Below are 10,113 nucleotides of genomic sequence, written 5' to 3' on the forward strand. Positions count from 1 at the left end.
AGCCTCTGGGCCCGGGGCCGTGGGGTAGACCAGATGTCCGCTCTGGACTTAGCCTCTGGGCCCGGGGCCGTGGGGTAGACCAGATGTCCGCTCTGGACTTAGCCTCTGGGCCCGGGGCCGTGGGGTAGACCAGATGTCCGCTCTGGACAGCCTCTGGGCCCGGGGCCGTGGGGTAGACCAGATGTCCGCTCTGGACTTAGCCTCTGGGCCCGGGGCCGTGGGGTAGACCAGATGTCCGCTCTGGACAGCCTCTGGGCCCGGGGCCGTGGGGTAGACCAGATGTCCGCTCTGGACTTGGGCCCGTGCCTGCGGCTTAGACCAGATGTGCGCTCCGCACTTAGCCCCTGGGCTCGTGACTGTGTGAGGTAGACCGGCTGTCCCATCCGGACAGCCCCTGGTCCCGGGCCGCTCGCGTCGACCGGCTGTCCCATCCGGACAGCCCCTGGTCCCGCGCCTCTCGGGTCGACCAGATGTCCCTGCCGAGCGGCGGCGCCACACCTCCCCCATGGTGTGTTTGGGCACGCGAGGCCGCTAGGGTCTGAAGGTCCCGAGGCCCTGCGGACCCTCGGGACGACGGGGGTCCCGGTTCCCCGGGTCGACCAGCTGTCCGACCTGGACTTGGCGCGCAGATGGGACGGCTGGTTGGCTGGGATGAAATCCAGAGAGGGCGAAAAAGATCGATCATGCAGTATCATAAATCATACCTCTCGTCGTTGAAAGCAAAGAAACACGCAATTAACATTTTATTGTTCTAACCATTACCGTTTTCATGACTATCGTTTAGTGATGTTTGGTGGCGGTGGCGGTGGCGGCGGTGGCGGCAGCGGCAGTCAAAAAAGAAGCAGATTCAAGAGAGGAAAAAAAAGGAAAACACCGAAGGAAACGTCCTCCATCCACAAGGGGTGCCCGATGGATCCCAGGCGACGCGGGAGGGCCAGGTCTCGTTCGCTTCTCGGACATTTCTAAATCCGCACGGGCGGGAATCGCTCGCGCCGGCTGAAGGGAGCCCAGGCAGGGATGCCTCCGCTGAGATTTCCACGTCGACCGCAGGACCCGGAACCGGCCCGGCCGGCCTGTGGCACGAAGGCGTGTGGAGGACGGCTCCGTCCCCTAGCCGCCAGACGCCCCTGTCCCAGGGACGTTCGGAAGAAAGTTGCCAAGGCCCCTCTCCGGGACCGGGCTGGCCTCTCCCCCTCTGCTCGCCTCGGGCCGAGAAACGAGACCCGAGGGGGATCGGGACCCGGCCAAGCACCTGGCCGGCCGGCGCTGCAGCCTCCCTGCTCCGCGATCCTGAGCCGTCCCGCTGACGATGAGGCTGCTTGTCGGGCGCCACCTGCCTGGCGGCCGCTTATATAGCGCTCCAAGAGGTCGACCAGATAGCCGGCTTGGGCCGGTCGGGGCCGGCAAGGGGGAAGACAGGAGAGAGGATGGCCGGCGGGGTGGGGGTGAGCGCTGGGAGTGAGGTGTGGGAAGCAGTCCGGCGGGCAGTCGGAGGTGCAGGGTTGTCATGGTGGTTCCGACAATAATTTTTTATCATTGACAAAGATTGCCGCGTGCCACTAGACAAGGCCTGGAGAGAGAAATTGGTAACATACAGAAAAATGCAGGGCGCGGACACTTGGTAGCGTCGGCGTATGTCTCTAAATGGAGCTATCACAATGGCTGTCCTTTCCTTGCGCGGGCCCCGTGGCTCAGCGGTGAAGTGCGCGCGCTACGATGCTGGCGGCCAGGTTTCGGATCGCCGGCGCGCACCGACGCACCGCTTCTCCAGCCACGCTGAGGCCGCGTCCCACGTACAGCAACTAGAAGGATGTGCAACTAGGACGTACAGCTATCTACTGGGGCTTTGGGGGAAATAAATAAATAAATAAATAAATAAATAAATAAATAAATAAATAAATAAATAAATAAATAAATAAATAAACAAACAAACAAATAAATAAATAAGTAAATAAGTAAATAAATAAATAAAAAGGTAAGTAAGTAAGTAAGTAAAAAATGTCAAAACAGAAAAAAACAATTACTGTCCTTACTTTGTATTCAGAGAGCTAGAGCGAGGAGGGGGGAGGGAACGGAGCAGGAGGAAAGAAGGGAGGCTGGCAGGGACGGAGGCAGGCAGGCAGCACAATCGAGTTTCTCTTTCCACAAAAGGCGTCCGGCGGAAAACTCACAGGAGGAGGGCTTTCGGGCTGCAAAGCCCAAAGCACACCTCCGCGGCGATGGGCCCAAAACGCTCAGAGATTCAGGGTCACCACTCAACTGACGGCTGTCCTCATTTGGGCCCCTGACTTAGGACCTCTCCCTCCCACCCAACTTGGGAGCAAAGAGGAAAGCAAATCTGCTTCCCCCCCCCCCCCCCCCCCCCCCGTTACATAGGACGCCCTTCTTCTAGTCAGCCCGCCTCCAGCTTTTCCACACGCCAAACACCTCTCGTCGGGATGGGCCTTCCTTTTTTTGCCACCATCCGGCTTTCCCACTCCTCTGCCAAATGCAAGTGGTGGAGGTGGAGGTGGAGGTGGAGGTGGAGGTGGAGGTGGAGGCCCACCGACCCTCTTGCTTGTTGGGAAGTGGTTCTCGTTCTCCTATGTGGGTGATCTTGATCTACACAGACGTTATTAGCTTGGGGAACGGGTAAGAGCACTCAGATGAATGTCTGTGCCCAGTGTCGATAACGAACTAGCTGTCTCCGTCTCCGTCTGTCTGTCTCTTCCCTTTATGTGTGTATGTGATAAAGGTAGGGAGACCCACCGACAAGCCGACTACCTGCAGACCGACCCACCTACCTAATTTTCATCACTCTGAAAATTGAGGTCACGTCCTGTAAAATCAAGCCTTTAAAAAGTGCACCAGCCGGTGGGCCTTGGGAGTCTATTCACACAGTTGGCACAGCCGTCACCAATATGTATTTATTTCCAGGACATTCGCATCACCTCAAAATTAACAACGCCCCCTCCCCCCCCCCCCCACACACACACCCCGGGGAAAGACCAATCAGATTAACGGCAGGGTGCTTTTTTCAACAGGCAGGCCCGAGTCATCCCTTTAGAATGTTTCCGAGTCCCGTTCCGTTCTCGGACGCAGCACTTTCGGCCCTCAAGGAAGCAGACGGTGGGGGTGGAGGTGAAGGTGGACTGGGGGGCGTGTGTGGCATGTCCGTCCTTCTGCCACTGCAGAAATTATTTCGAAAGGAGGGAGGGACGGTTGGTGTAGGTGGACCGTACTGGGTGACGGTGGTTTGGGAGCTTTCCCTAGAATGAGGAGAGAGCAGTCTTCCCTGTGAAGTCAGGGAGCCGGAATAGGTTGCCCCCACATCGACCCGCTCTGGCACATGGGTTCTTTGGAATTCGAGGCCCTGGCCTTGAGAAACAGCGGGCGCGAGAAGGGCACGGGACCTCTCCCTTGTCGTCCTGACCTGAAATCGGGAGATGAAGCTCCCACGGGAAAGGTGCCCTCCCTGAACCAGGAGGACGCTTGTCAGCCCAGACGCTAGCCCGGAGGACTCTGTTTCAAACAAAACCTTGACTCCTCCCATCTCTTGATTGACCTTCCCACAGGTGGCTGGCCTCGGAAGCCTAGAGCCGCTTTCCTTTCTCCTGTCATTTCGCTACAACTGGATTGTCCGTGGTGTGACGTGCTCTAGGAGCTGGAATTCAGTCAGAGCCGCCACTTCGAGTGACTTCCGCTTTAGGCTTCTCCCCGAGTGACGTGCCCTTGCACGCGTTCCTAATCTCTCTGTCGTTCTCTTCTGGATCTGTCTTTTTGTTACCGGGCCGGGGTGGGCTCAGCCAAGGACTCAGAAGGGGGATAGCGGCGGGAACATCGTTTCTCCTCCCCTATGCCTGCTGAACGCAGGCTTACACACCGGAAACTCCCCCACCCTCACCCCTCAGTGGGATGCTGTACATCCTTCGGGTCACACACAGTCTGCATGCGTGGGCACCGACAGAAAGATTTGGCAACAGCCTTAGCTGCTCTGCGCTGGTTCCAAGTGCCGCCCCGCCTCCCCCCCCACGGCGCGCCCTGCCCCCCCCCCCCCACCACCACCACCAAGAGAGAGAAGTGAAGTGACTCCGGGAGAAAGCCGATTCAGAAATTACACATAATTCAGCTGGTACTTGCTGTGAAAGGGGGACAGGGTATGCTTTGAAACGCTGAAATTCTCCCTGCCTTTCCTTGACGGGAATGACAGCGCCTACAACCTGCTGTCATTGGCGAGTTTTAGTCACCTCGAGAGGAAGGACCGATTTCAAATGGCTGAACCCTGGTGGGTCACGGTGCAGGTGACGTGACCCTCTCTGACAGACGCAGGCAATCCCCTGCTCCGGGTCAAGGAGAGAGGGTGTTTATTGTTCTGTTCTTTAAAATGGTGCTTCAAGATGGACAGCACTTACAACCTAGCCTTTTCACCCTTCATAATCGTACGGCAGTGGCACGAGGTACGTTCACATCCTCCTCGTCGAGTTCACTGTTCCAGGGTTATTTGATTTTTAAAGTCAAATCTCGGGATCACGACTTGGAGTCACCGTTCGCCCACTGAGAGAGAGCCCCTCCCCCCCCCCCGTTCACTCGGAGGTGCTGTCGGTGGGGGTTCCTTCATGTTTGTCCATCATCCTTCCTCTTCTTAAGGGTGAGGAGGCGATGCGTGAAATCGCCAGTGGGTATGCGGCACGAGACTGAGGACTTCCCGCGGGAAGCAGGTGGGAGAGGGAGGACAGACCGATCCAGCGGACTTGAAGACGAATGATCAAAACCTGCACCTAGAGCAGAGCGTCGCCAGTTAGGAGTTTGCTTGCTGGGCCCGTAACCCAGGGTGGATGAGTCAAACCATCCCCTGCCAGGCCTCTCCCGGCCCTCGGGACTCCAAGCCCGCGTTTGTCCCGTGAACTCCGACACACCGAGATTATCTGTTTGGTGTCCCCCTTTGATTCGGCTCCCCATCCCGCCCCCGCCCCGTGCCACGCGCCACGCAGTGAGGAAGACGTAAACCGGGACGTCAGTCCCCACGGCCCTGATTCTCAAGTGGTTTAGCGGGTTAGGGAAAGCGGGGGCGGGGGGGGTGCTCTTTCTGTCCCAGAGGAGTCGCGCTTCTCGGACATCCATGCTCCCTCCCTCTCTCCCTGCAGTTTGGAAGCTGCAGCCTAAGGGTGGGGGAGTTGAAGAGAGCCATTCAGTGGAGAGACGCCCGAGGCGAAGTGAAAGGCTCCGACTTGACCGCAGAGCTTTCTGCATTTCAATGAAACCATTCCGTGAGGCCCATTGGAGTGAATGGGCCTGACCTCCCTTCCCCCCCTCCCTGGCTGGCGAGTCCCACCCACTTGGCAACGGAAGGCTAGGGGTTTCATCCTCCGTGGTGAACCCGGGCCCCTCGTCCGAAGGAAAATCCCGCATGGGCGTGGGTACAGCCGAGTTGGTATCTCGGGCAAAGCCGTCAGGGTGGCGAGATGATGGTGGATGAGAGGAGACTTGTTCCGGGGCCGCCCTCCCCTGTGGGTGCGAGTGGGGCTGGGGGCGGGACCCGGACCGTGGGAGAGTGCAGGACGGGAGCAGCTGCCCGCCTGCCCGCCTTCGGGCTGAGAGCAGCACACAGGGCACGCTGGCTCCCGCAACTTCATTTGTTCTGGGAACCTTCTGTGGTTACCCGTGAGGCGCCAGTTGCTCTGAGGAACAAAGCTCAACTCCTCTCTCTGCTTCTTTCCCAAGAGGCCTGAGTCTCAGCGACTACAGATTCTTCTGATTGCTCGCTAAATGGACCCACGCGCACCCTCCCGTCCTGCCGGACCGGACCCTTCTACAAAAATCTCCACTTGGGGAGTTTTCTCGCCTCACCCAGAGCAGACACACCACCCCCACCCCCACCCCCACCACCCCTCTCCCTCCTTGCCGCTCCCCCGCCTCAATAGCTAACACACACGAAACAAAACTCCAGCTGGTCAGGGCCGGCCCCGTGGCTTAGCGGTTATGTGCGCGCGCTCCGCTGCTGGCGGCCCCGGTTCGGATCCCGGGCGCGCGCCGACGCACCGCTTCTCCGGCCATGCTGAGGCCGTGTCCCATGTCGGGGGAAGAGGGAGAATCTCCCTCTGCCCTTTCCCTTAAGGTTCTTATGGCTGGCCAAATAATCGACAAGACAGGTTAGCAGGAGAAAATAATACCAAGTTTAAGAACATGTATACATGGGAGAAACTCAGAAATGAGCAACTCGTCCCTCTGTCTAAGCTGCTTGCCTAAGTATTGCAGCTAAAGGCGAGGAGCGTGTTGGGGGTGGGTAGTGGCCTGGGACTTCAGAGGGCAGGAGGACCATTCTTTTCGGGGTCAGCTGTAGAGAATGTGGTCAGGGAGAGTTAGAGTTTTGGGATAAAAGGGGCTTGGTGCCCCTCCCATTGTAACATCTATTTTACATGATCATTACAGCCATCATGATAGAAGATCTGTTCCAGGAAGGAGCCACCATGTCGAATTCTTTAGGCAGTTAGTGGGGGAGGTCAAATGTCCCTCAGAGAAAACAATCAAGGTAAAGAGATATATTTCAGGGTGGCCAAATCTTGATCTCCCACAGTCCCGCCTCTGAAACTAAAAGTTTCACAGTCCTTTTGAAACTTACAGAAGTTTCATAGTCCAGAAGCTGAGTTGGTAGATTGTTTCATCTCACTGAACACGTTTCTTAGTCCTGATAATAGGTCGGTTCAATTAAGTTCATTTCAGAAGGTGGTGATGCAGGTGGGCTCTCGAGGTGACGCCTATATTGTGGAAGCAAGCAATCAAGTATTTAATAGAAGCATTTCTATGGAAACAAAAGAGAAACAAGGTTAACGGTTGGAGCCGATTGGAAACGTGTTTTTGAGTTCGGAGGACAGCCAGTGAAGAAGCATTTCAGATGTCAGCGTCCAAGTATCTTTTGCAGTTTAAAATGTCTCTGATGGTGTCGTCAGGTCATCTCTTAAGTTTATATCAAGTCCAGTCCATCGGCTTCAGTTTGTAAGTCTTCAGGAAAAAGGGCAGGTTTAGTTTTCAGCGATTTCCAATGAAAATGATGGAAAAAAATCAAAAACGTTAGTTTGGACATCTGTCGCCAGATGTTTCAGGAGACTAGAAGAAATCAGGATCCAGTCCAGTCAACAGATATAAGACAAAAACCTCAAAAGACAACAAAACTAGGATCTAATATCCGCAAATTTATACTGAAATAGTTTTTACCGAAATATAATTTTTCTCTCTAAAATCACCCTCATTTTTATTAAGATAGCAAAATTAAAACTAGTTTGCAAAATAAGTCTAGTTCCAATAGAGTTGGCCCAATTATTTACATAAGTACAGCAAGAATAGCAGTTGATCACATAGGCTCTTTTAAATCTGCTTTGCTGGAACTTTTGATAAGGAATCTCACATTGAACTTTAAAGGTCTCTCGAGGCCAGGAAAGCAAAGCCAAGGATTTTGTCATCAGACTTTGTCTGCAATACCCATAGATTTGGGTGAATTCCTCTCTTCTGAGGTTCCCCCCAAATATTTCGAGGTTCCTTGTACCTGACAGATAAGTGAGATTCTTGACTTATCCTGGTAAGTGCTGCTTGGAACATAAGGTACCAGGCCAATATTTCCGTGTGGCTTTATTCCATAAAGTCAAATCTTCATTCCTCAGAAGCTGCAGGGTGATATCGCAAATATGATGTTCCAGTTACAACCTTGGTAACATAACCAGTGTTTCCAATTGTGTCCTGTGATAAGGAGAACAGATTCTTATTGAACTTATGCAAGTAACTATATTGCCATGAAAACAACAATACTCACTCACTAAGAGTTTCCAAATTTGAGGGATCAGATAGAGAGAAAAAGATAAATATTTCAATTTTACTGACAAAAATATCATTTACCAAATTGCTATAAATCATAGCTAGCTCAGGAGAAAAGAGAAAAAGTTTTCCTTAAATCTGAAAAAACAAAACATTGAAAATTCAGCAACACTTCAAATGAAAAATCGTAGAAATTATAATTATCCTTATCAGTTGATTCAGTCCTGTGTAATCCATTCTTGATCCCAACCTTTTTGTTAGCAGCTTCATGAAGTCGGTTTCTCCATCAGATTTCTGTAATTTCTTACCACGTTCATTTTCGTGATCAGAAAGTTTGTCAGAAACCTGTATTCCAGTGTAAATATCAGAGTCCTTTCCATGAATTTTTCTGAAGTTGAAACATATTTTGCAAAAGCATTAGAGCAAAGAAATAAGTCTGTAAACAACAAGACCTCAAAATGGCAATTGACAAAGAAATTTGGTTAATTTTGTGACATACAACACTTTAAAATAATAATAACCAGAATTATGACTGATAATCAGGACAGATCAGCATTTCAGTAACGTTATACAATTTTAAAACACCTATATGAATAACATTTACCCACATAATAGCACCTGAGCAGGCTTATCGTCACTTGTCTGACAATGCTTTCCATGTAATTTAACATACTGAATAAGCCTAATAAGTTTAGTATCTTCCTCCTTATAGGAAGAGAGCAAATGTCTTTGAGAAGTTCCAGGGCCCTTTGAAAATTCTCAAAGTAAAAAAAAAAAAAAGGTAAAGAGATATATTTCAGGGTGGCCAAATCTTGATCTCCCACACCCACATAGAGCAACTGGAGGGATGTGCAACTGTGACATACAGCCATCTACTGGGGCTCTGGGGAAAAAGAAGAGGAGGATTGGCAATATAGATGTTAGCTCAGAGCCGGTCTTCCTCAGCAAAGAGAGGAGGATTAGCGTGGATGTTAGCTCAGGGCTGATCTTCCTCACACGCACACACACACGCACACACACACACACACACACACACACACACACACACAAATCCAGCCGGTCTCCTTCTACCTCATCCACTTGAGAAGAGTCGCTCTCCTCTAAAGACCTTATCCTCAATGACTTACTGCTGCCTCCCTTTCCCTGCCACAATTCTCTCCCTGGATGTGCCCCATCTTAGACTCGCACAGCACTTGCAGGTCCAGTTCCTTCCCCAGGTTTGGGAAGTTCTCAGCAATCATTTCTTTGAAGAAGCTCTCTGCTCCTTTCTCCCTGTCTTCTCCTCCCTCTGGGAGATTATAAGCCTTATGTTACTTTTCCTAATCGAGCTGGATATTTCTCAAAGAATTTCGTGGTTTTTTAAAAATCTTAGTTCTCTCTCCTCCTCTACCTGGAGCATTTCTAGGCTTCTATCTTAGACCTCACTAATTCTCTCCTCCATAGGGTCTGCTCTTTTTTTTTTTTTTTTTTTAATGCCTTTAACCTTATTTTTTAATCTCACTATTTGTGTCCTTCATATCTAGAGTTTCTGTTTGGTTTTTCTATTAGAGCTCCAATCTCTTTGTTGAAGTATTCCTTCTGTTCGTTAATTTTATTCTTGAGCTCCTCGAACTGTCCTTCTGTCTGAGTTTTTATGTAACTCGTTGAGTTTCTCTATGACAGTTGTTTTCCCTGTGTGTGTGTGTGTGTGTGTGTGTGTGTGTGTGTGTGTGTGTGTGTGAGGAAGATCGGCACTGAGCTGACATTCATGCCAATCCTCCTCTTTTTTTTTGTTCTGAGGAAGACCGGCCCTGAGCTGACATCTGTTGCCAATCCTCCTCCTTTTTCCCCCCCCTTTTTCTCCCCAAATCCCCAGGACGCAGTTGTGTGTCATAGTTGCACACCCTTCTAGTTGCTGTATGTGGGACGCCGCCTCAGCATGGCTGGACAGGCGATGCGTCGGTACGCGCCCGGACCCGAACCCGGGCCGCCGGTAGCGGAGCGCATGCACTTCACCGCTAAGCCACGGGGCCGCCCCCTAGGGCAGCTGTCTTGAGTTCTCTGTCAGATGGTCATCCTCTGTGACTTCGGGTTTGGTTTCTGGAGAGTTGTCATTTTCCTTCTGTTCTGCTGTGTTACTGTACTGTCGATCTTCATGCTGTTTGATGAATGGATCCTCTGCTGGGGCACATTTGTGGTAGTCACGGCCTTCTCTTATTTGGGTCAGGCTTCAGTTACTTTGGTTCTGATTGCCCGGGTCTTGTGTTCCTCCACTGGCTCTCCGTGGGCTCACACACTGCTGTCCCGTGCACCACCTGCACTGCTGTTCCCAGGTTGTCTTGGGGTGCC

Source organism: Diceros bicornis, unplaced genomic scaffold, assembly GCF_020826845.1.
Source record: "Diceros bicornis minor isolate mBicDic1 unplaced genomic scaffold, mDicBic1.mat.cur scaffold_545_ctg1, whole genome shotgun sequence".
Lineage (NCBI taxonomy): Eukaryota > Metazoa > Chordata > Mammalia > Perissodactyla > Rhinocerotidae > Diceros > Diceros bicornis.